Source organism: Pongo abelii, chromosome 5 (genome assembly GCF_028885655.2).
Source record: "Pongo abelii isolate AG06213 chromosome 5, NHGRI_mPonAbe1-v2.0_pri, whole genome shotgun sequence".
NCBI lineage: Eukaryota > Metazoa > Chordata > Mammalia > Primates > Hominidae > Pongo > Pongo abelii.
In genome coordinates this window covers 75,602,185-75,629,515 of record NC_071990.2, presented here as the reverse complement: position 1 = coordinate 75,629,515, position 27,331 = coordinate 75,602,185, and positions in this window count along the sequence as shown.

Here is a 27,331-nt window from a genome sequence, read left to right as displayed (position 1 = left end):
GCTATTTGTCTGTTAATGGTGCACAGGAATGCTTGTGATTTTTGCACATTGATTTTGTATCCTGAGATTTTGCTGAAATTGCTTATCAGCTTAAGGAGATTCTGGGCTGAGACAATGGGGTTTTCTAGATATGCAATCATGTCATCTGCAAACAGGGACAATTTGACTTCCTCATTTCCTAATTGAATACCCTTTATTTCTTTCTCTTGCCTGATTGCCCTGGCCAGAGTATCCAATACTGTGTTGAATAGGAGTGGTTAGAGAGGGCATCCTTGCCTTGTGCTGGTTTTCAAAGGGATTGCTTCCAGTTTTTTTATGTAGCTCTTATTATTTTGAGATACATCCCATCAATACCTAATTTATTGAGAGTTTTTAGCATGAAGAGCTGTTGAATTTTGTCGAAGGCCTTTTCTGCATCTATTGAGATAATCATGTGGTTTTTTCATTGGTTCTGTTTATGTGATGGATTATGTTTATTGATTTGCATATATTGAACCAGGCTTGCATCCCAGGGATGAAGCCCACTTGATCATGGTGGATAAGCTTTTTGATGTGCTGCTGGATTTGTCTGCCAGTATTTTATTGAGGATATTTACTTTGATGTTCATCAGGGATATTGGTCTAAAATTCTCTTTTTTTGCTATGTCTCTGCCAGGCTTTGATATCAGGATGATGTTGGCCTCATAAAATGAGTTAGGGAGGATTCCCTCTTTTTCTATTGTTTGGAATAGTTTCAGAAGGAATGGTACCAGCTCCTCTTTGTACCTCTGGTAGAATTTGGCTGTGAATCTGTCTGGTCTTGGACTTTTTTTGGTTCGTAGGCTATTAATTATTGCCTCAGTTTCAGAACCTGTTATTGGTCTATTCAGAGATTCAACTTCTTCCTGGTTTAGTCTTGAGAGGGTGTCTATGTGCAGGAATTTATCCTATTTATCTATTTCTTCCAGATTTTCTAGTTTATTTGCGTAGAGGTGTTTATGGTATTCTCTGATGGTAGTTTGTATTTCTGTGGGATTGGTGGTGATAACCCCTTTATCATTTTTATTGTGTCTATTTGATTCTTTTCTAATTTCTTCTTTATTAGTCTTGCTAGCGGTCAATCAATTTTGTTGATCTTTTCAAAAAACCAGCTCCTGGATTCATTGATTCTTTGAAGCATTTTTTTGTGTTTCCATCTCTTTCAGTTCTGCTCTGATCTTAGTTATTTCTTGCCTTCTGCTAGCTTTTGAATGTGTTTGCTCTCGCTTCTCTAGTTCTTTTAATTGTGATGTAGGGTGTGGATTTTCGATCTTTCCTGCTTTGTCTTGTGGGCATTTAGTGCTATAAATTTCCATCTACACACTGCTTTAAATGTGTCCCAGAGATTCTGGTACATTGTGTCTTTGTTCTCATTGGTTTCAAAGAACATCTTCATTTCTGCTTTCATTTCGTTATTTACCCAGTAGTCATCCAGGAGCAAGTTGTTCAGTTTCCATGTCATTGTATGGTTTTCTGTGAGTTTCTTAATCCTGAGTTCTAATTTGATTGCACTATGGTCTGAGAGACAGTTTGTTGTGATTTTTGTTCTTTTACATTTGCTGAGGAGTGCTTTACTTCCAATTATGTGGTCAATTTTAGAACAAGTATGATGTGGTGCTGAAAAGAATGTATACTCTGTTAATTTGGGGTGGAGAGTTCAGTAGATGTCTATTAGGTCTGCTTGTTGCAGAGTTGAGCTCAAGTCCTGGATATCCTTGTTAACCTTCTGTCTCATTGATCTGTCTAATATTGACAGTGAGGTGTTAAAGTCTCCCATTATTATTGTTTGGGAGTCTAAGTCTCTTTGTAGGTCTCTAAGGACTTGCTTTATGAATCTGGGTGCTCATGTATTGGTTGCCTATATATTTAGGATAGTTAGCTCTTCTTGTTGATCCCTTTACTGTTATGTAATGGCCTTCTTTGTCTCTTTTGGTCTTTGTTGGTTTAAAATCTGTTTTATCAGAGACTAGGATTGTAACACCTGCTTTTTTTTTTCTTTCCATTTGCTTGGTAGATCTTCCTCCATTCCTTTATTTTGAGCCTATGTGCATCTTTGCATGTGAGATGGGTCTCCTCAATACAGCACACTGATGGGTCTTGACTCTTTATCCAATTTGCCAGTCTGTGTCTTTTAATTGGGGCATTTAGCCCATTTACATTTAAGGTTAATATTGTTATGTGTGAATTTGATCCTGTCATTATGATGTTTGCTGGTTATTTTGCCCATTAATTGATGCAGTTTCTTCATAGCATCACTGGTCTTTATAATTTGGCCTGTTTTTGCAGTGGCTGGTACAGGTTGTTTCTTTCCATGTTTAGTGCTTCCTTCAGGACCTCTTGTAAGGCAGGCCTGGTGGTGACAAAATCTCTCAGCATTTGTTTGTATGTAAAGAATTTTATTTCTCCTTCACTTATGAAGCTTAATTTGCCTGGATATGAAATTCTAGGTTGAAAATTCTTTCCTTTAAGAATGTTGAATATTGGCCCCCACTCTCTTCTGGCTTGTAGGGTTTCTGCCTAGAGATCCACTGTTAGTCTGATGGGCTTCCCTTTGTGGGTAACTCGACCTTTCTCTCTGGCTGCCTTTTATACTTTTTCCTTGATTTTGACTTTGGTATATCTGACAATTATGTGTCTTGGGGTTGTTCTCCTCAAGGAGTATGTTTGTGGTGTTCTCTGAATTTCCTGAATTTGAATGTTGGCCTGTCTTGGCAGGTTGAGGAAGTTCTCCTGGACAAGATCCTGAAGAGTGTTTTCCAGCTTGGTTCCATTCTCCCCGTCACTTTCAGGTACACCAATCAAATGTAGATTTGGTCTTTTCACATAGTCCGATATTTCTTGGAAGCTTTGTTCATTTATTTTTACTATTTTTTCTCTAATCTTGTCTTCTCACTTTATTTCGTTAATTTGATCTTCAATCACTGATACGTTTTCTTCCACTTGACTGAATTGGCTGTTGAAGCTTGTGCATGCATCACAACGTTCTCGTATCATGGTTTTCTGTTCCCCTCCAGTAATATAAGGTTTTCTCTACAGTGTTTATTCTATTTAGCCATTCTTTTAATCTTTTTTCAAGGTTTTTAGCTTCCTTGCAATAGGTTTGAACATCCTCCTAAGTTTGTTATCACTGACCTTCAGATGCCTACTTCTGTCACCTTGTCAAAGTCACTCTCTATCCAGCTTTGTTCCATTGCTGGTGAGGAGCTGTGGTCCCTTGGAAGAGAAGAGGCGCTTTGATTTTTAGAATTTTTAGCTTTTCTGCTCTGGTTTCTCCCCATCTTTGTGGTTTTACCTAACTTTGGTCTTTGATGTTGGTAACCTACAGATGGGGTTTTTTTGTCGATGTCCTTTTTGTTGATGTTGATGCTATTCCTTTCTGTTTGTTTTTTTTCCTTCTAACAGTCAGATCCCTCAGCTGCAGGTCTGTTGGAGTTTGCTGGAGGACCACTCCAGACCCTGTTTGCCTGGGTATCACCAGTGGAGGCTGCAGAACAGCAAATATTGCTGCCTGATCCTTCCTCTGAAAGCTTTGTCCCAGAGGGGCAGCCACTTATATGAGGTGTTTGTTGGTCCCTACTGGGAGGTGTCTCCCAGTTAGGCTACACGGAGGTCAGGGACCCACTTGAGGAGGCAGTCTGTCTGTTCTCAGAGTTCAAACGCCATGCTGGGAGAACCACTGCTCTTTTCAGAGCTGTCAGACAGGGCTGTTTAAGTCTGCAGAAGTTGTCTGCTGTCTTTTGTTCAGCTATGCCCTGCCCACAGAGGTGGAGTGTAGAGGCAGTGAGCCTTGTTGAGCCCTGGTGGGCTCCACCCAGTTTGAGCTTCCTGGCCGCTTTGTTTACCTACTCAAGCCTCAGCAATGGTGGATGCCCCTCCCCCAGCCAGGCTGCCACCTCACAGTTTGATCTCAGACTGCTGCGCTAGCAATGAGCAAGGCCCCGTGGGCATGGGACCCACCGAGCCAGGTACAGGAGAGAATCTCCTTGTCTGCCAGTTGCTAAGACTGTAGAAACAGCACAGTATTTGGGTGGGAGTGTCCCATTTTTCCAGGTACAGTCTGTCATAGCTTCCTTTGGGTAGGAAAGGGAAATCCCCTGACCCCTTATGCTTCCTGGGTGAGGTGACACCCTGCCCTGCTTCAGCTCACCCTCCATGGGCTGCACCCACTGTCCAACCAGTCCCAATGAGATGAACCAGGTACCTCAGTTGGAAATGCAGAAATCACCCATCTTCTGCGTCGGTCACGCTGGGAGCTGCAGAACAGAGCTGTTCCTATTCAGTCATCTTGGAATGCCCACCAAAGCATTGTTCTTAAAGACTTTGCAGGTCTTCATTTAATTTCTACAGTGTCCATGTGAGATTATTAATTTGATTATCTCCATTTTATTGATTAGAAAACTAAAGCAGAGAAGCAAAACAACTTACCCAAGGTCATTTAGAAAGGATACAATCAAGATTCAAACATAGGTAATCTTGTTCTAAAATCGGTGCTTTTTTTACCACTATGCCATGCTAACTCCCACATAATTCAAACAAAACAAGACTTGGGTTCAAATTCTGACTATGTTCTATATTCACTGAGCAACCCTGGAAACTAGGTCTCAGTTTTGTCATCTGTGAAATAGGGACAATAATACCTATTTTACTGGATTGCTGTAAAGATTGAATGAGATAGTTTATGTAAAGGGACATATCAGAGTTCTGGTACAAAGTGGATAGTAAACAAATGCCAGAGCCTTCTTCCCCTGTTACATTAGTGTTAAAAAGTTTTATGGAAAAAAACTTATTTTCCTCAAATGTGACCTTTTTGAAACCTAGTTAAAATATTTGGGAGAGGATGTCTTACTCATTTTTTGCATCCTTTAAGATTATTGTAAAGAAAAATGAAATTAGTACCTGTGAACATAGAAAATTAATCATTCTCTCCTTTCCTTCACTTGCGCTTTGCTTGCCACTGCTTAATGGTGATTTTTTTTTTTTTTTTTTAATAATAGGATGGTAGAGCTGAGAATGAAAGAGATGTATTTGTGGCTCTTTTTGGAATTTTAAGTCCAAGAATGTTCCCTTGATTAAATATTGTTGTAAATTTTCTTGAAAAGATCTTTGTTTGCTGACTTTTGAATGAAGAATTATACAACACAGATCCCACATCTTATAATAAGCTAAACCCTTAGTGAAAATTACTCTAATAAGAGAACCATATATAAAGAATTTTGTGGTGAAACTGGCATATAATGGAGGGATCCATTTTTTAGACATCACTCAGATATGCTCCTCCAGCACTAACTGGGTTGTTTATTGAGATGAAGGGTTCAGGCATTTCTGATGTCTAAATCTGAGGGCTGCAAGTAGAGGAAAGTACAATTAACTCAGCGAACTTAAAACCACATTCCTCCATCTGTTGAGTCCCTCAGTGTCAGGCTGTGAGGAACCAGTGCTGTGGGAATGGGACAGTAACAGATGGCTGAGAAATGTGCCCTTCTCCTTCCACCACTGTCCTTTAGAGCAGCTTAGCTTGAAAATCTTTAACATATTATACATTTATCTGGTATTGGGTACATGGAAAAAAGTCAGCATTGTGCTCTGTGTGTCACAGGCTGTGGGTTTGGCAGGACACGTGGATGGGTTCTCAGGCCACGTAAACCCACGTGAGGAAGGGTAACAAAATCCCTTTTCCATTTCCAACCCATACACATGTCTGCAGAAGAAAAAGACTAAACAAAATGTTCTTTTTTTATCCAAAATCAAAACAAATAGAAGGATGAGTGGGAGGAAGATCTGATCAAATTTACTTTGAATGCCTCCAGAAAGAGGCCTTGGTACAGTAAGTGAGAAATTCTTTGTTCCCATGTTTGAAGTGTCAGTACACTTTCAATGAATGTTTAACCCATAAAGTCTTCTTTATACAAATAAAGTTCTTACTTAGTAACTTCTAGCTGTCCCTTGTTGCAATAGGTGCTATAGGTCAACTGGGTATAAAGCCTGTCCTCAAAGAGCTTGCCATTTTCTTTTTTGTTATTTTATGTTTGTCTTCTGGATAAACATAGCAGAGGTAACACAAGTGTTCATATCTGCTCTCTTTCAAAAATCTACTAAAATAATAAGGGAATAAAACAAGTATAAATTTGAAAGGATAAAGAGACAGAATGAAGAAATAACAGGCAAGAGAGGGCAACAAGTTTTTGGAAGCTACATATTAAAGAGAGAAAGGTATTTAAAAGAAAGGTACAGCTGAAAGTGTCCCCAGAAGGGATACTATAGGAAAGCAGGCTGAGTTTTCTCTGCAGAACATAGCAAAGGCTCCAAAGACAGAGGTTCCAAGTGCAGCAAAGATCATGGGGTTAAAAACAAGAGAGGTTAATTGACAATTTACATAGGAAGCAAACACTCAGGTGTTTATTTTCTCCCGGAACATTGTGAGTACTCCTCTAGGAGTGTAGAAACCTGCACTATTTCTTTAGAGACATTAAAACCAGATTGGCTCTTCATTTAGGGAGGAAGGAGCGGAGGAGTGAACTGCTTCACTGAAAAAGGGAATCAAGTGGTCTTTATATTCAGTGGTGAGCCACACTGCTCCTAACTCGCTGCTGCCTATCAGAGTGCTGGTTCTCAGGCATACATTTCTCAGGCAGGAGATTGGAGAGTCCTTCTCTGGAGAAACTGAAAAGATGAATGTATTCTGATATAGGAAGAGCCTCAGTAGGAAATCCATCTTGTTATCTACGCATCTGGTGAAGCCTACCAATTGACAATTCCCTGTCCTCCTCCACTCCTAAGCTTCCCTTCTCATCACCTCTTCCTGCATGGAGTGTTCCAATTACCCTTTCGAGCCTTATTCTTAAACATGAACTGATATCCGAGGATGACCAAAAAATATTTAGCAAAAGCCTCCTTCACTGAATAGAGGCTATAACAATTAAACAGAAAAAAGGAAATAAATACAATAAAGGGATAGAAGAAAGCTTTTTACAAAACCTTGAGTTAATATCCTCAGAGAAATGAGAAAACACTGCATCCATGGCGTTAGAATAGGATACTATAAAGAGTAATATTGAGCAGCAAAAAAGACTCATGGGTATTAAAAATATCATACCCCAAATTAAAACTAAATAGAAGTGCTGGATGGTGATATTGAAGAAATATCTAAGAAAGCAGAATGGTGTTTAAAACGATAAGAAAAAATAAAAAGAAACAGAAAATTGAGGCTCAATCTAGGTTCCAACAGGCTTGTGGAGGCAACATTCACGTAAGAGAAATTATAGAGGACCAAAAAATTAAAAGAAATTTCAATTAATCAGTATAAGGGCATGTATTTCCATATTAAAGGGACTGTCAAATGTCCAGAATGAAAAAAGACCCACATCAAGATTTATTAGGAGATACAAAATCCTGAAAGCATCCAGATTGATAAAATGTCATATTTTCAACCTAGAGCTAAGAATGGCAATACATTGATCCAAGAAAGTTTGTGAGCTAGAAAACAATGGACAATTACTTTCAAAATTAGGATGAAAAACCATTTCCTCCCTAAAAATTATAGTTCTCAAAAAAATACCTGTCCTGTATTTTTTTTTTCTTTTTTCTTTTCTTTTTTTTTTTTTTGAGACGGAGTCTTGCTCTGTCACCCAGGCTGGAATGTAGTGGCATGATCTTGGCTCACTGCACCTCAGCCTCCTGGGTCTTCTGGGTTCAAGCCATTCTCCTGCCTCAGCCTCCCCAGTAGCTGGGATTACAGGCGCCCACCACCATGCCCAGGTAATTTTTATATATTTTTTTTAGTAGAGATGGAGTTTCCCCACATTGGCCAGACTGGTCTTGAACTCCTGACCTTGTAATCCACTTGCCTCAGGCTCCCGAAGTGCTAGGATTACAGGCGTGAGCCACCGCACCTGGCCCTGTCCTGTATTTTTTTCTTAAAGAACCACAGGAGAATGTAAGAAATAGAAATACAGAACCCAGGGAACATAAGAGGTAAAAGGATTCTCAGCATATTGGCCAAGAAAAGTTTGAGGGTGATAGCTATTTCTGTGAATGATTAATTACATACTCATAATTATGTAATATTAGTTGGCTATCTTAACTAAAAATTTGATATATTAGGAGAATGGGGGAAGTAAAGTCAGGTTATTATTGTTGGCGATATTGGGAATGGTGATTTTGCTATAAAAGAGTAGAATCCTGAGATAAAATAATAGGAAGTAGTGTTTAAACTTGATAAATTAAGGAATAGCAGTATAAGCACATCATTTGGTGTCATAGAGTTGAGTGCCATAAAATCTGCTAAAAGCATGAAATTAGTTGCTTCTGGGGAATAGAACTCTTTTTAGTAGCAGTGAGGCAATATTAATTTTTTATAGCTTTTTAGCGCTATTAAAAATTTTTAATCTTGTGCCTGGATAAAATAAAAAATACATATGAAACTATTTTATGCTATTTGTATTATATCTGTTACCATAGACTGGTTATGCCACAGTAACAAACAACTCCAGACTTTCAGTAGCATAATGCAAGAAAAGTTTATTTCTTGCCCATGTCTTCAGGTGAGTCAGCAGAGGTCTCTGATTTCCATCCTTCTGTAGTCTCTCAGGAACTCAGGGATGAAAGCTTTGTGGGCACATCACTTTCACAATTATTGAAGCAGTGGGAAGGAAACTCTGGAATTTTCTAGTTGGCAATTAAGTGCTCTGGCCACACTTCACTTTTGCTCGCAACTCGTTAGTCAGAACTAGTCACAAGGCACCATCCCACCACAAGAATGCCAGAAAAGTTCATAGTTCCATCTGTACAAAAGGTAAGAAGAACCAAATATTAGGAAGCAGAATGACTATCACATGTGTTTTTCCATTTCACTTCAGTCTTTTTCCCCATCACTCTCCTTTCAATTTTCTACTCCCCAACCCTGGCAATTGGTGTTAATCCAGTGACTGTCTTTCTATTCTTTGTGTTTTTATAAAAATGCAGCCATCGTATATATATGTTGCTCTGCACCTTGCTATCCCTACTTAGCAATATAGCATGAGTATTCTCTAAGGTCAAAATATTTTGATCTAACTAATTGCTATATAATATGTCACAAATGTGCTGCAATTTATTTAATCAGTCTCCTATGGATGGACATTTAGAGTATTTCTGGACTTTTGTCGTAGCAAATAGAATGACAATGAACAGTCTTATACTTACATCTTTCCATATTAGAACTTTATTCTGTTATGATGATTCATAGACTTTGGGAATCTGTGTAATCTTTTATGTTCCTTTTGCTAAATTGATGGGTTAACAATTTAATTATGGAGATATGACAAATGTCCTTGAAAAGACTGGTAATTAAGAGCATATGTAAATGAGAAAAATTAAGTGCTAAGGCAATAAGAGAAATTTTCAAGAGGAAGGCAGCTCTCGAACTATAAGTAAGTCAAAGAATGTTCCAGAGGTGGAGACCAGCACAAACAACCTCCCAGAGGCAGGGATGCTGCTGCCAAGTTTGTTGAACAGCAAGATATGCTTACTTAAAGTGGAAAACATATGCAGGACCATGGGGAAGAGATAGTTTTGGACTGGTGGGCTGGGAGAGAATTGTACTATTATGATAGAGGAGAGAAATTTAGATCTAAAATGGGAGGCAGTTGTCAGCTAGTATAGATTTTTCCACAGAAAAGAGACTTAATAGGAAAAGTGCTTAAAAGAAGAGCATTTTGGCAGAAGTTTATAGTAAAATTAAGTGGAGAAGAGCTAAAATGTTGTGTTATAATAATACAGGCATGAAGGGGGTTTTACATGTCCAGTCAACATTTCCTTGCATTTAACAAATATGATTTTGCTAAAAGAAAGGATACAGTAGCATAGGGTTAAACTGTATTTTTGTTTGTTTAAAAGTCCTTAAACACTTATCAGAATAGCAGAAAACAAAAGAACAGATAATTTAGGAAACTAAAAGCTATAAGTAAAAGTAAAGGAATGAATAACATTAAATTAGAACATTCTGAATTAAGGAGAAAGCAACTTTATACAGCAAAAGGCAACAAATAATTTGGCAAGGCCGTTCTCTGTATAAACACAGCTGTCAGCAAATAGGGGAACTCAAAGTAAAGCTACTTCCCAAGATGAGTAATATATTGTACAGCTACTACATGAAGGAAATCTTAATGTAGGTTAAACTTTTGGTATATTTTTGACCTATGAATTCAGTGCTACATAATTTGTTTTTTTTTTTTTCCGTTTCAAAAATGTTATATCTTTGAGGCCTTTGTTTTAGACTGTGAGGAAAACAGAAGTGCGAGTCAAGCAAGAAAAAATAGTACATGATAATCATATAGGCTAATGGGAGAATATAGAAAAGCAGATGATACACAGAATTTTTAGAGATGTGTATTATATGTGAATAGACACAAACCCTTTCTATGACAATAAAATAAACAAGTCACTTACAGGCCAGTAAAAGTTGAGCAAATTTTAAAACCAAACCAAAAAAACATGGCTTTTTTTTTTTTTTTTTTTTGAGACAAGAGTTTTGCTCTTGTTGCTCAGGCTGCAGTGCAATGGTGTGATCTTGGCTCACTGCAACATCTGCCTCCCAGGTTCAAGTGATTCTCCTGCCTCAGCCTCCCAAGTAGCTGGGATTACAGGCATGCGCCACCACGCCCAGCTAATTTTGTATTTTTAGTAGAGATGGGGTTTCTCCATGTTGATCAGGCTGGTCTCGAACTCCCGACCTCAGGTAATCCGCCTGCCTTGGCCTCCTAAAGTGCTGGGATTACAGGCGTGAGCCACTGTGCCCAGCCATCTTATTTTTTTTAAAATATAAAACATTAAATTTAAATTTTATCATTTTTTTTTCTTGTCAATCTGTCTTTTGTAATTTTTTTTATTATTATTATACTTTCAGTTTTAGGGTACATGTGCAAAATGTGCAGGTTAGTAACATATGTATACATGTGCCATGCTGGTGTGCTGCACCCATTAACTCGTCATTTAGCATTAGGTATATTTCAGGTTTCATTTTTTTGATACTAAAATATACCTAATGACTTTCTGGAATTTCTTATCAGTTTTCTGCATCTCTTTCTGCAACAGTATAGAAGGAACAATTTTGGCCCTCAATTTTTTCATTCTTAGGTGACACTGAATTCTCAATTAAAATTTCTCAGAATGTACAGCAGTTTTAATAGGTAATTCCAAAGGGATTTCTTTCAGTATTTTATTGCATGTTTTTCTAGGAAAGAGTAATGTAATATTTGTGATAACTACTTCTGGTTTTCCTTTCTCAAGACTGGTTTTGTCTACCTGCCCTGACTTATGGTTCCTTTTACACAGGCTATTGAATATTAGCTATGCGTATGTAATGTCATGATTTATCAGTTTTTTCCCTCTGACCCCACAACCTTTGAGTCATATCCTCCCTCAACACGTAGGCTTCACACTCATGCCCTAGTCCTTGTTTTTGCATGTAAACTATAAAATATTTAAATGTCATACCGGTGCAGTTCTGTCATCCAATCAACTCATCAGCCTATTTCCGACAGCAGCATCAAAGGGCATTCTGTGGAAAGTCATGGTTTCCTCATGGCACCAACATCAAAAGATTACAAATTTAACTTCCAGAGCAATTTTTCCCAAATATCTCAGTTTTAAACATTAGTGCCTATAAATAGAGTATTCATTGCTTCATATAAATTATATTGGTAAACTACTGAAGACTGCAAAGAGAAAAAGAACAGGTTAGAGAAGAATTTAATTCCTTTCACGTCCCATTTTCAGTTCAGCATTCCAGAGTTAAAGTGCATACATTTTTTTGTATAGTTAATTTCAGATAGGAAGTTAGGCATTTTAAGAGAATACTATACTGTGGTGAGACGACTGGGATGGACAAAAATTTCCTTTCTAAAGCAACTTCCCACCTCCTAGTTTGGTGCTTCTCTAACTCTTCCCCCTTATATCTACAGACTGATATCTTTGTAAAATATAATGAAAACTAGTAACAAAAGTGAAAACAAAAACATACAAATTATAACACCCCCAATTTAATGATAGATTTAATAAACATAAAATTACTTTGTTAAGTTCCTGTAAACTTCGTAAATGCTCATATCAAGTTCTGTACTTAATCTCAGATAGCAGCAAAGAGCTTGGGAACTAGCACTAAACAGTGGCAGGCCACACTTTGAGGAAGACTGTCATTGACCTTATTGCCAGTCAGTATTTTCAATTTCCCAGGATAGAGATCTTCCAGTTTGTGGAGCAGAACATGATCAAAGAACAAAATTAATGCAAAATAAAGAAACAGTGCCTTAGTCTGTTTTTTTGCTTATAATAGTATACCTGAACCTGGGTAATTTATAAAGAAAATAAATTAATTTTTTTTTTATAATTCTGGAGGCTGGGAAATCCAAGGGCACGGCTCAACATCTGGTGAGTGCTTTCTTCCTAGTGGAAACTCAGCAGGCTGGAAGTGGCACAAAACATCACGTGGTGAGAGGGCTAAGTGTACTAACATGGTTGCTCAGGTTTTTCTTCCTCTTGTAAAAGTCACCAGTTCCACTCCCACGATAACTCATGATAGCCCTCATGGTTCAGTGACCTCTTAAAGGCCCCGCCTTTCAATACTGCCACATTGGGGATTAAGTTTCCAGCATGTAAAAATTGGAGGACACATCAAGCCAAAGCAAATGGCATACATTAGGCTCTGAAACGTACACACCTCTCAAAGCACCAAGGTTGGCTTAGTAACTGAGCCCTGTGATAACATAACTCATGTGGTGTGTGAAGGCTGAGCAAAAGCCCCCTGCAAACTCAACAAAACTATAATATGTGCTTTGGAATGTGATTTCAAAAGTGCCTATTTCTGTAAGGAGATGAATAAAATTATAGCTCCCCAAAATACTTTCTGTATTTTTCAGAAGAACGTTTCTGACAAGCCAATTTGAGGTAGAAGGTAAGGCCATAAGACACCAAACAAGGATAGACTGTTCTGTGTGGTATCATGTCATCATCAGTTAAGTCTATAAACTTTGAGTATGAATCCAAGTCCTGCCACTTACTGGAACTGTGAGCCTTCAAATATAACTTCTCTAAGAACTGCTTCCTGTATAAAGAAAAAGGGGAGATAATATTAGTGTCTGCCTTATAGGGTTGCTGCTAGGAGGACTAAAATATGGTACTCCGTATGTATTAGTTATTATTGATAATAATAAATTATTTCATATGTCAACAGTATCACTACAAACTTGAGGTTGTGGGGCAGATGTACTTTTAAACATACTTGCCTTCTATTACATATAACAGCATTTCCCAAAATCTTACACAGAAAACCTACTGTGTTCCAAACAAAGAGGCCAATTAAATTTGGGATACTCTGACTGTTTTGAGATAATTATAAGACACATTATTATATCAATTTCTGGGAAATCATGTGCAAATAATCCTGTGCAATTTTACTTAATACATCTATTCCTAAAACTATTTGATCACAAATTTTTTAAGAAGAAAAACATAATGCTAAAAAGAATTAACATACAATACATGCTTATTGTATGCCAGGTCCTAATAGAATAGTTTGCTTATTTAATATTCACTGTGGAATAGGTACCCTTGGTATCCCCATTTTACAAGAGATTAAGTAACGTGTTCAAGTTCACACAATTCGGAGGTGGAAGGTTAGGATTCAGAACCAAACATTTAATCTCTGGTGACCTCATACTTAACCATTTTTCTTGTGGTTGCAGATCATGCATTTATTCTCTTCCTGGGATCTAGCATTATACAGAAGATACTTTAGGAAATGCTGATTTTGAATAATCTTTTGTTTAGGCTGGTGTACTCAGGTGATTTGTACACACCACATTGTTCGCACACCTATTTTTTTACCCTTACGCCTTGCTATTCATTTGTCTCTTTTTCCCTCTCTCAAAATTCTACACTTTATCGTTGACCCTGGTTAAATCTTTTCCATGTAGTCTTCCTTGTAGTTCTAGCCATGGTGATCTCACTTTCTCTGAATTCCTAGACACTTAGCATCTGTTTCACCAAATTAACACTTCATTATTGGACAGAAGTTCTACTGAACTCTGGATATGCCATTAATGTGAATCTTGTCTTCTTAACTACCATGTAGATCTTTGAAAATGGGAACCATTTTATGCTGAAAATTCTAAGAATATAATAAGTGCATGTTTATTTGAATGTTTTTTACTTAATATCTGGAGCTGTTTCAAGTTTACTTGGTATGTGTCCCAAGTTGCTAGCAGGAAGGAAAAAACATTTCTATCTGTGGTCCTAACAATGACCATGCAAAACGGAAATGATCACCTTTGTTCTTTCATGTAAGTGAATGATTCATAAGTTCAATTGAAAATCACATTTTTTTTGTAGTTGTAAATTATAGCAAATGACTAAGCCTATGGTCTTGAAATTGATAATAAATATTATTAAATATGTTCGTAGGGAATAGAACTTACCTGTTAAAGTCATATTTAATTTACTTCCTAATTTGGTTACTAAAGTGACCTATTTCCCAGGCGGAGTAGGAAAGATCTGGTGACAAAACTATTTCAAAACTGAATCACTGGAAAATCCCTAAAAAGTCATTTTATTCTCTTCTCCTTCCACTGAGATGTATGCCACTTATAAACTGCAGAGAGATTAGGTTTTATGCTTGTGTAGGATTGGACATGGCCCAAAGGTGTGTAACTTTTTAAAAATAGAAAACATTCAAAACATTGAGGAGGAGGGAATTCTTCTGAACTCATTCTGTAAGGCTGGTATTACCCTGATACCAAAACCAGACAAAGACACATCAAAAAAAGGAAACTATATGCCAATATCTCTGATGAATACTGATGCAAAATTCTCAACAAATATTAGCAAATCAAATTCAACAATACATTAAAAAGACCATTTATCATGACTAAGTGGGGTTTATCCCTGGGATGCGAAGACAGTTTAATATATGCAAATCAATTAAGGTGATATATCATATCAACAGAATAAAGGATAAAAGCTATATAACCATTTTAATTAATGCTGAAAAAGCATTTGATAAAGTTCAATAGCCCTACTAAACCCTAAAAAAAGATACAGAAGTAACATACCTGAACATAATAAAAGCCACATATGACAGACCCATAGCTAGTATCATATTAAATGGGGAGAAACTGAAAGCCTTTCCTCTAAGAACTGGAACATAACAAGGATGCCCACTTTCACCACTGTTATTCTACATAGTACTGGAAGTCCTAGCTGGAGCAATCAGACAAGAGAAAGAAATAAAGAGCATCCAAACTGGAAAGGAAGAAGTCAAATTATCCTTGTTTGCAGATTATATGATCTTATGTTTGGATCTTATCAACATACAAAAATCAGTAACATTTCTATGTGCCAACAGTGAACAATCTGAAAAAGAAATAAAGTAATCCCATTTACAATAGCCACAAATAAAATAAAGTACCCAGGAATTAACCAAACAAATGAAAGATCTCTATAATGAAAACTATAACACATTGCTGAAAGAAATTGAGAAGATTATCAACAAATGGAAAGATTTTCCAGGTTCCTGGATTGGAAGAATCAGTATTGTTAAAATGTTTATACTACCTAAAACAATCTAAATATTCAATGCAATTCTTATCAGTACCAATGGCATTCCTCACAGAAACAGAAAAAAACAATGCTAAAATTTATATGGAACCATGAAAGACCTAGAATAGCCAAAGATATTCTAAGCAAAAAGAACAAAACTAGAGGAATCACAATACCTGAGGTCAAATTATACTACAGAGATATAGTAACCAAAACACCATAGTCCTGGCATAAAAACAGACACATAAACCGATGAGACAGAATAGAGAACCTAGAAACAAATTCATACACCTACAGTGAACTCATTTTTGACAAGGGTGCCAAGAACATACACTGGGCAAAGACAGTCTCTTCAATAAATGGTGCTGGAAAAACTGGATATCCATGTGTAGAAGAATGAAACTGGACCCCTATCTCTCACCATATACAAAAATCAAATAAAAATGGATTAAAAACTTAGGTCTAAGTCCTCTCATGATTGTTGTAGCACTATTCACTATAGCTAAGGTTTGAAAGCAACCTAGGTGTCCATCAACAGATGAATGGATAAAGAGTGTATGGTACAGATATACAATGGAGTACTATACAGCCATAAAAAGAATGAGATCCTGTCATGTGCAACAACATGGATAGAACTGGAGATCATTATGTTTAGTGAAATAAGGCAGGCACAGAAAGAGAAACCTCGCATATTCTTACCTATTTGTGGGATCTAAAAATGAAAATAATTGAACTCATGGACATAGAATGTAAAAAGAGGGTTACCAGAGGATGGCAAGGGTAGTGTGGGAGTGAGGAGCAGGGAGGCAGGATGGTTAATGGGTACAAAAAATAATAGAATAAAGAAGACCTAGTATTTGATAGCACAACAAGGTGACTATAGTCAATAATAATTTAATTTTACATTTTACGGTAACTGAAAAAGTGTAACTGAATAGTTTGTAGCACTAGGATAAATGCTTGCAGGGAATGATGCCCTGTACTCCATGATGTGATTATTATACACTGCATGCCTGTATTAAAACACCTCATGCAACCCATGCATATCTACACCTACTATGTACCCATAGAACTTCAAAAGTAAAAAATTTTAGAAATAAAAAAATGAAAAATAAAAACACTCAAGCCTTTCTGTATGTCTTTTTTTTTTTTTTTTAGCATATGACCCCTCATAGTAGAATTTTTCACTGTGGCACAGAACAAGTTTTCTTTTCTTTATATATATATTTTATTATACTTTAAGTTCTAGGGTACATGTGCACGACGTGCAGGTTTGTTATATATATATATATACATGTGCCATGTTGGTGTGCTGCATCCATTAACTTGTCATTTACATTAGGTATATCTCCTAATGCTATCCCTCCCCCCTCCCTCCACCACACAACAGGCCCCGGTGTGTGATGTTCCCCTTCCTGTGTCCAAGTGTTCTCATTGTTCAATTCCCACCTATGAGTGAGAACATGAGGTGTTTGGTTTTTTGTCCTTGCTATAGTTTGCTGAGAATGGTGGTTTCCAGCTTCGTCCATGTCCCTACAAAGGACATAAACTCATCCTTTTTTATGGCTGCATAGTATTCCATGGTGTATATGTGCCACATTTTCTTAATCCAGTCTATCATTGTGGACATTTGGGTTGGTTCCAAGTTTTTGCTATTGTGAACAGTGCCGCAATAAACATATGTGTGCATGTGTCTTTATAGCAGCATGATTTATAGTCCTTTGTGTATATACCCAGTAATGGGATGGCTGGGTCAAATGGTATTTCTAGTTCTAGATCCCTGAGGAATCACCACGCTGTCTTACACAATGGTTGAACTAGTTTACAGTCCCACCAACAGTGTAAAAGTCTTCCTATTTCTCCACATCCTCTCCAGCACCTGTTGTTTCCTGACTTTTTAATGATCGCCATTAAATGGCGATGATATCTCGTTGTTTTGATGACCAGTGATGATGAGCATTTTTTCATGTGTCTGTTGGCAGCATAGATATCTTCTTTTGAGAAGTGTCTGTTCATATCCTTCTCCCACTTGTTGATAGGGTTGTTTGTTTTTTTCTTGTAAATTTGTTTGAGTTCATTGTGGATTCTGGGTATTAGCCCTTTGTCAGATGAGTAGGTTGCGAAAATTCTCTCCCATTTTGTCGGTTGCCTGTTCACTCTGATGGTAGTTTCTTTTGCTGTGCAGGAGCTCTTTAGTTTAATTAGATCCCATTTGTCAATTTTGGCTTTTGTTGCTATTGCTTTTGGTGTTTTAGATATGAAGCCCTTGCCCATGCCTATGTCCTGAATGGTAATGCCTGGGTTTTCTTCTAGGGTTTTTATGGTTTTAGGTCTAACATTTAAGTCTTTAATCCATCTTGAATTAATTTTTGTATAAGGTGTAAGGAAGGGATCCAGTTTCAGCTTTCTATATATGGCTAGCCAGTTTTCCCAGCACCATTTATTAAATAGGGAATCCTTTCCCCATTTCTTGTATTTCTCAGGTTTGTCAAAGATCAAGATAGTTGTAGATGTGTAGTATTATTTCTGAGGGCTCTATTCTGTTCCGTTGGTCTAAATCTCTGTTTTGGTACCAGTACCATGCTGTTTTAGTTACTGTAGCCTTGTAGTATAGTTTGAAGTCAGGTAGCGTGATGCCTCCAGCTTTGTTCTTTTGGCTTAGGATTGACTTGGTGATACGGGCTCTTTTTTGGTTCCATATGAACTTTAAAGTATTTTCCAATTCTGTGAAGAAAGTCATTGGTAGCTTGATGGGGATGGCATAGGATCTATAAATTACCTTGGGCAGTATGGCCATTTCCATCATACTGATTCTTCTAACCCATGAGCATGGAATGTTCTTCCATTTTTTTGTGTCCTCTTTTATTTTGTTGAGCAGTGGTTTGTAGTTCTCCCTGAAGAGGTCCTTCACATCCTTTGTAAGTTGGATTCCTAGGTATTTTATTCTCTTTGAAGCAATTGTGAATGGGAGTTCACTCATGATTTGACTCTCTGTTTGTCTGTTGTTGGTGTATAAGAATGCTTGTGATTTTTGCACATTGATTTTGTATCCTGAGATTTTGCTGAAGTTGCTTATCGCTTAAGGAGATTTTGGGCTGAGACGATGGGGTTTCTAGATATACAATCATGTCGTCTGTAAACAGGGACAATTTGACTTCCTCTTTTCTTAATTCAATACCCTTTATTTCTTTCTTCTGCCTGATTGCCCTGGCCAGAATTTCCAACACTGTGTTGAATAGGAGTGGTGAGAGAGGGTATCCTGTCTTGTGCCCATTTTCAAAGGGAATGCTTCCAGTTTTTGCCCATTCAGTATGATATTGGCTGTGGGTTTTTCATAAATAGTTCTTATTATTTTCAGACACGTCCCATCAATACCTATTTTATTGAGAGTTTTTAGCATGAAGGGATATTGAATTTTGTCAAAGTCCTTTTCTGCATCTATTGAGATAATCATGTGGTTTTTGTCTTTGGTTCTGTTTATATGCTGGATTACATTTATTGATTTGCATATGTTGAACCAGCCTTGCATCCCAGGGATGAAGCCCACTTGATCATGGTGGATAAGCTTTTTGATGTGCTGCTGGATTTGGTTTGCAAGTATTTTATTGAGGATTTTTGCATCAATGTTCATCAAGGATATTGGTCTAAAATTCTCTTTTTTGGTTGTGTCTCTGCCCGGCTTTGGTATCAGGATGATGCTGGCCTCATAAAAGGAGTTAGGGAGGATTCCCTCTTTTTCTATTGATTGGAATAGTTTCAGAAGGAGTGGTACCATCTCCTCTTTGTACCTCTGGTAGAATTTGGCTGTGAATTCATCTTGTCCTGGACTTTTTTTGATTGGTAAGCTATTGATTATTGCCACAATTTCAGAGCCTGTTATTGGTCTATTCAGAGATTCAACTTCTTCCTGGTTTAGTCTTGGGAGCATGTTTGTGTCCAGGAATTTATCCATTTCTTCTAGATTTTCTAGTTTATTTGCATAGAGGTGTTTGTAGTATTCTCTGATGGTAGTTTGTATTTCTGTGGGATCATTGGTGATATCCCCTTTATCATTTTTTATTGCATCTATTTGATTCTTTTCTCTTTTCTTCTTTGTTAGTCTTGTAGCAGTCTATCAATTGTTGAAAAGATCAATTGTTGATCTTTTCAAAAAACCAACTCCTGAATTCTTAATTTTTTGAAGGGTTTTTTGTGTCTCTATTTCCTTCAGTTCTGCTCTGCTCTTAGTTATTTCTTGCCTTCTGCTAGCTTTTGAATGAGTTTGCTCTTGGTTTTCTATTTGTTTTAATTGTGATGTTAGGATATCCATTTTAGATCTTTCCTGCTTTCTCTTGTGGGCATTTAGTGCTATAAATTTCCCTCTACACACTGCTTTGGACGTGTCCCAGAGATTCTGGTATGTTGTGTCTTTGTTCTCGTTGGTTTCAAAGAATATCTTTATTTCTGCCTTCATTTCATTATTTACCCTGTAGTCATTCAGGAGCAGATTGTTCAGTTTCCATGTAGTTGAGCGGATTTGAGTGAGTTTCTTAATCCTGAGTTCTAGTTTGATTGCACTGTGGCCAGAGAGACAGTTTGTTATAATTTTTGTTCTTTTACATTTACTGAGGAGAGCTTTACTTCCAAGTATGTGGTCAGTTTTGGAGTAGGTGTGGTGTGGTGCTGAAAAGAATTTATATTCTGTTGATTTGGGGTGGAGAGTTCTGTAGATGTCTATTAGGTCTGCTGGGTGCAGAGCTGAGTTCAATTCCTGGGTATCCTTGTTAACTTTCTGTCTCGTTGATCTGTCTAATGTTGACAGTGGGGTGTTAAACTCTCCCATTATTATTGTGTGGGAGTCTAAGTCTCTTTGTAGGTTACTAAGGACTTGCTTTATGAATCTGGGTGCTTCTGTATTGGGTGCGTATATATTTAGGATAGTTAGCTCTTGTTGTTGAATTGATCCCTTTACCATTATGTAATGCCTTCTTTGTCTCTTTTGATCTTTGTTGGTTTAAAGTCTGTTTTATCAGAGGCTAGAATTGCAACCCCTGCCTTTTTTTGTTTTCCATTTGCTTGGTAGATCTTCCTCCATCCTTTTATTTTGAGCCTATGTATGTCTCTGCATGTGAGATGGGTTTCCTGAATACAGCACACTGATGGGTGTTGACTCTATCCAATTTGCCAGTCTGTGTCTTTTAATTGGAGCACTTAGCCCATTTACATTTAAAGTTAATATTGTTATGTGTGAATTTGATCCTGTCATTATGATGTTAGCTGGTTATTTTGCTTGTTAGTTGATGCAATTTCTTCCTAGCCTGGATGGTCTTTACAATTTGGCATGTTTTTGCAGTGGCTGGTACCAGTTGTTCCTTTCCATGTTTTGTGCTTCCTTCAGGAGGTCTTTTAGGGCAGGCCTGGTGGTGAGAAAAATCTCTCAGCATTTGCTTGTCTGTAAAACTTTTTATTTCTCCTTCACTTATGAAGCTTAGTTTGGCTGGATATGAAATTCTGGGTTGAAAATTCTTTTCTTTAAGAATGTTGAATATTGGCCCCCACTCTCTTCTGGCTTGTAGAGTTTCTGCTGAGAGATCCACTGTTAGTCTGATGGGCTTTCCTTTGTGGGTAACCTGACCTTTCTCTCTGGCTGCCCTTAACCTTTTTTTCCATCATTTCAACTTTGGTGATCTGACAATTATGTGTCTTGGAGTTGCTCTTCTCGAGGAGTATCTTTGTGGTGTTCTCTGTATTTCCTGAATTTGGATGTTGGCCTGCCTTGCTAGATTGGAGAAGTTCTCCTGGATAGTATCCTGCAGAGTGTTTTCCAACTTGGTTCCATTCTCCCCATCACTTTCAGGTACACCAATCAGGCATAGATTTAGTCTTTTCACATAGTCTCATATTTCTTGGAGACTTTGTTCATTTCTTTTTATTGTTTTTCCTCTAAACTTCTCTTCTTGCTTCACTTCATTCATTTCATCTTCCATCACTGATACCCTTTCTTCCAGTTGATTGCATTGGCTACTGAGGCTTCTTCATTCATCACATAGCTCTCGTGCCTTGGTTTTCAGCTCCATCAGGTCCTTTAAGGACTTCTCTGCATTGGTTATTCTAGTTATCCATTTGTCTAATTTTTTTCCAAAGCTTTTAACTTCTTTGCCATTGGTTCGAATTTCCTCCTGTAGCTCAGAGTAGTTTGATCATCTGAAGCCTTCTTCTCTCAACTCGTCAAAGTCATTCTCTGTCCAGCTTTGTTCCATTGCTGGTGAGGAGCTGCGTTCCTTTGAAGGAGGAGAGGTGCTCTGCTTTTTAGAGTTTCCAGTTTTTCTGCTGTGTTTTTTCCCCATCTTTGTGGTTTTATCTACCTTTGGTCTTTGATGATGGTGATGTACAGATGGGTTTTTGGTGTGGATGTCCTTTCTGTTTGTTAGTTTTCCTTCTAACAGACAGGATCCTCAGCTGCAGATCTGTTGGGGTTTGCTAGAGGTCCACTTCAGACTCTGTTTGCCTGGGTATCAGCAGCAGTGGCTGCAGAACAGTGAATATTGGTGAACCGCAAATGCTGCTGCCTGATCTTTCCTCTGGAAGTTTTGTCTCAGAGGAGTACCCGGCTGTGTGAGGTGTCAGTCCACCCCTATTGGGGGGTGCCTCCCAGTTAGGTTACTCTGAGGTCAGGGACCCACTTGAGGAGGCAGTCGGCCCGTTCTCAGATCTCAAGCTGCATGGAGGGAGAACCACTACTCTCTTCAAAGCTGTCAGAGAGGGACATTTAAGTCTGCAGAGGTTACTGCTGTCTTTTTGTTTGTCTGTGCCCTGCCCCCAGAGGTGGAGCCTACAGAGGCAGGCAGGCCTCCTTGAGCTGTGGTGGGCTCCATACAGTTCGGGCTTCCCGGCTGCTTTGTTTATCTCACCAAACAACTAACTCGGCAATGGTGGGCGTCCTTCCCCCAGCCTTGCTGCTGCCTTGCAGTTTGATCTCGGACTGCTGTTCTAGCAATGAGTGAGACTCCATGGGCGTAGGACCCTCCGAGCCAGATGTGGGATATAATTTCCTGGTGTGCCATTTTTTAAGCCCGTTGGAAAAGTGCAGTATTAGGGTGGGAGTGACCCGATTTTCCAGGTACCGTCTGTCACCCTTTTCTTTGACTAGGAAAGGGAATTCCCTGACCCCTTGTGCTTCGCGGGTGAGGTGATGCCTCACCCTGCTTCAGCTCACACACGGTGCACTGCACCCACTGTCCTGCACCTGTCTGGCACTCCCCAGTGCGTTGAACCTGGTACCTCAGTTGGAAATGCAGAAATCACCCATCTTCTGCATCGCTCATGCTGGGAGCTGTAGACCGGAGCTGTTCCTATTCGGCCATCTTGGCTCCTCCCTCCAATAGCTTCCCATTTTTTGTGTGTGCTACAAGAGCCACAAAATCTACTGATTTAGTATGAATCCCAAATACAGGAAAATTTTATTATAGTTTTCATGTTGTACATTGGATTGCTAGACTTCTTCATCCTATGTCATCTACTTTGTATCCTCTGACCTACATCTCCACACTTCCTCTGCCAACCCTGTTTGTTTTGTTCTCTATATCTGTAAACATTTTTAAATAAAAGTAATTAAAAATATTTTGCTGATAGCATAATAACATGTAAATATTTATTTTTGTAATTCTAAATTTTGAAGCCTCTTGATTTTTCAGGGCAGAGAATATTTATAATTTTAGAATATATTTTGTTACCCAACTCCATCATTACAGTACCTGTTATAAAATTTATCACAGTTTAGACTGAATAAATAAATGCTTTTCTTTGGCAATTTATTTATGATAGCATAAATAGACACAGCTTAATATATGTATTCATATATATATATATTTTGCAGGAAAATATAGTAGGTAAATCACATTTTGATAAATTGCATAATAGGAACAAGATATTTAACAGGTCCCTAGTTTGACTGCTTTTGTAATGTGAGTACTTCTCTTCACTTGGCTTTTTTGGGTAAATTTAGATTTTTTGTGTATCATTTACAATTGATGGATGGTGCATATCATCTTTAAAAATAATTCAAAAGATTTCTCATGACCAGATGTATATTATTGTATAACTTTTAGAAAGTAATAAAAGTATTTTTTAAACTAAGGGTGTCAATGAAATGTAAATTAACTTCACATTATTTAAATGCATGTAGTGGAAATTATGCTCAGGTGCTGTTTTATTGATTTTTTAAAAAAGAATTGTAATTCACAAAAGACCTAAGTGTGCCAACTCTAATAGAAGGATTTAAGTAAGTGGGTTTATAGAAGTATAGTGAATGGTATTTTAGCTGGAGGATTGGACATGTTAAAAATTTCAAAAATTAAAGGACAAGAGAATCTGATTTATCCAGATATGAACTCTCAGCATGTCAGAGTTAGTGGTTCTTATTTAATTCAGAATTCCTGTTTTTAATATAAGTGAGGTTTCCAGCAGTTCTAGTGGGGAGCATGTAATTGCCAGTGTAAACTCATGCCCACTGTTGAGCCAGGAGCCAGGCAGGATGAAAGAATTGAGAAAAAGTGTGAACTCCTGCAACTTAGACTAATAGCCAGCTAAATCTGAGGCTTAATTAACCCATATATTTGTACTATATTTTCACAAAATGGTAGCTGGAAATCTGAAGGTAAAAATGGAACTACTTGCAAATCCATCTGGAGACTGTTAAATATAACTTACTGATTTTTTAACAGGAACATTTTTTCTTGTTCTCCTGACTCCTTGGAAATATAAACTTTTATGCATGGTTGCTGGTACTCATTGCCATCAACTTCTGTCCTTCTGCAACTGATGTCCTATTATAGTTTTTTTAAAAGATCACAAAAGATAAAAAAAGAAATCGGCTAACAATATATTTGCTAGCAAAGAAAAAAAGTTATTTATGTGCTAAATGGGAAGTAGAAAAGATTTTGTTATTTTTTATTATTATTTAGAGACAGAACCTTGCTCTGTCACCCAGACTGAAGTGCAATGACATTATTATAGCTCAGTGCAGTCTTGAGCTCCTGGGCTCAAGTGATCCTCCCATCTCAGCCTCCCAAGTAGCTAAGACTACAGTTGTGTACCATCACACCTGGCTAATTTTTTTTTTTTTGCTGGATCACACACTTTTTATTAAAATCAACTTGGTATTAATACATTACAAGGTAATTTTCTGGTAATACATTATTTTATTTTATTATACTTCAAATTCTGGGGTACATGTGCAGAATGTGCAGGTTTGTTACATAGGTATACACGTGCCATGGTGGTTTGCTGCACCCATCAACCCATTATCTACATTAGATATTTCTCCTAAAGCTATCCCTCCCCTAGCCTCCAAACCCCGACAGGCCCTGGTGTTTGAGGTTCCCCTCCCTGTGTTCATGTGTTCTCATTGTTCAACTCCTACTTATGAATGAGAACATGTGGTGTTTGGTTTTCTGTTCTTGTTTTACTTTGCTGAGAATGATGGTTTCCAGCTTTTTCCATGTCCATGCAAAGAACATGAACTCATTCTTTTTTTTATGGTGGCATATTATTCCATGGTGTATATGTGCTGCATTTTCTTTAGCCAGTCTATCACTGATGGGCATTTGGGTTGGTATCAAGTCTTTGCTATTGTGAACAGTGCCGCAATAAACATATGTGTGCCTGTGTCTTTATAGTAGAAAGATTTATAATCCTTGGGTATATACCCAGTAATGGAATTGCTGGGTCAAATAGTATTTCTGGTTCTAGATCCTTGAGGTATCGCCAGGCTGTCTTCCACAATGGTTGAACTAATTTACACTCCCACCAACAGTGTAAAAGCATTCCTATTTCTCCACATCCTCTCCAGCATCTGTTATTTCCTGACTTTTTAATGATCGCCATTCTAACTGGCATGAGATGGTATCTCATTTTGGTTTTGATTTGTATTTCTCTAGTGACCAGTGATGATGAGCTTTTTTTCATATGTTTGTTGGCCGCATAAATGTTTTCTTTTGAGAAGTGTCTGTTCATATCCTTCACCTACTTTTTGATGGGGTTGTTTTTTTCTTGTAAATTTGTTTAAGTTCTTTGTAGATTCTGGATATTAGCCCTTTGTCAGATGGACAGATTGCAAAAATTTTCTCCCATTCTGTAGGTTGCCAGTTCACTCTGCTGATAGTTTCTTTTGCTGTGCAGAAGCTCTTTAGTTTAATTAGATCCCATTTGTCAATTTTGGCTTTTATTGCCATTGCTTTTGGTTTTTTAGTCAGGAACATGCCTATGTCCTGAATGGTATTGCCTAGGTTTTCTTCTAGGGTTTTTATACACCTGGCCAATTTTTTAATTTTTGTAGAGACTATGTTGCCCAGGCTGGCCTTGAACTCCTCCCCTCAAGCAATCCTCCCATCCTGGCCTCTGAAAGCACTGGGGGATTTTAAAATATTTTTCTTTTTTTTGTGTTCTGAGTCTGAAGGAAAAATGTTTCATGAGTACACTGATAATAGATCATATTCAAAATGCAATTTTATTTTTGTCTGTTTCCTTTTTCTTTTTATGTACATATTATTATCAAATTTATTTCCTGTGTCTTTCTAGGCTCTTTGGAGAGTATTTGCTTAAGAGATCTAATTGATTCCTGGCTGTCACTGAGTGTTTTGGGAGAGCTGGGAGGCTTCCTTGTGGAAAAGACTTTAATTACACATTTAATTTCTGTGATAGATACATGATTATTCAGATTTTCTTCTTGTATAAATTTTGGAGGGGAGGAGCCAAGATGGCCGAATAGGAAGAGCTCCGGTCTACAGCTCCCAGCGTGAGCAACACAGAAGATGGGTGATTTCTACATTTCCATCTGAGCTTTGAAGAGAGCAGTGGTTCTCCCAGCACACAGCTGGAGATCTGAGAACGGGCAGACTGCCTCCTCAAGTGGGTTCCTGACCCCTGACCCCCGAGCAGCCTAACTGGGAGGCACCCCCCAGCAGGGCCAGACTGACACCTCACACAGTAGGCCAGGTACTCCAACTGACCTGCAGCTGAGGGTCCTGTCTGTTAGAAAGAAAACTAACAAACAGAAAGGACATCCACACCAAAAACCCATCTGTACGTCACCATCATCAAAGACCAAAAGTAGATAAAACCACAAAGATGGGGAAAAAACAGAGCAGAAAAACTGGAAACTCTAAAAAGCAGAGCGCCTCTCCTCCTCCAAAGGAATGCAGTTCCTCACCAGCAATGGAACAAAGCTGGATGGAGAATGACTTTGATGAGCTGAGAGAAGAAGACTTCAGACGATCAAATTATTCCGAGCTATGGGAGGATATTCAAACCAAAGGCAAAGAAGTTGAAAACTTTGAAAAAAATTTAGAAGAATGTATAACTAGAATAATCAATACAGAGAAGTGCTTAAAGGAGCTGATGGAGATGAAAACCAAGGCTCGAGAACTGAGTGAAGAATGCAGAAGACTCAGGAGCTGATGCGATCAAATGGAAGAAAGGGTATCAGCCCTGGAAGATGAAATGAATGAAATGAAGTGAGAAGGGAAGTTTAGAGAAAAAAGAATAAAAAGAAACGAGCAAAGCCTCCAAGAAATATGGGACTATGTGAAAAGACAAAATCTACATCTGATTGGTGTACCTGAAAGTGACAGGGAGAATGGAGCCAAGTTGGAAAACACTCTGCGGGATATTATCCAGGAGAAGTTCCCCAATCTAGCAAGGCAGGCCAACATTCAGATTCAGGAAATACAGAGAACGCCACAAAGATACTCCTTGAGAAGAGGAA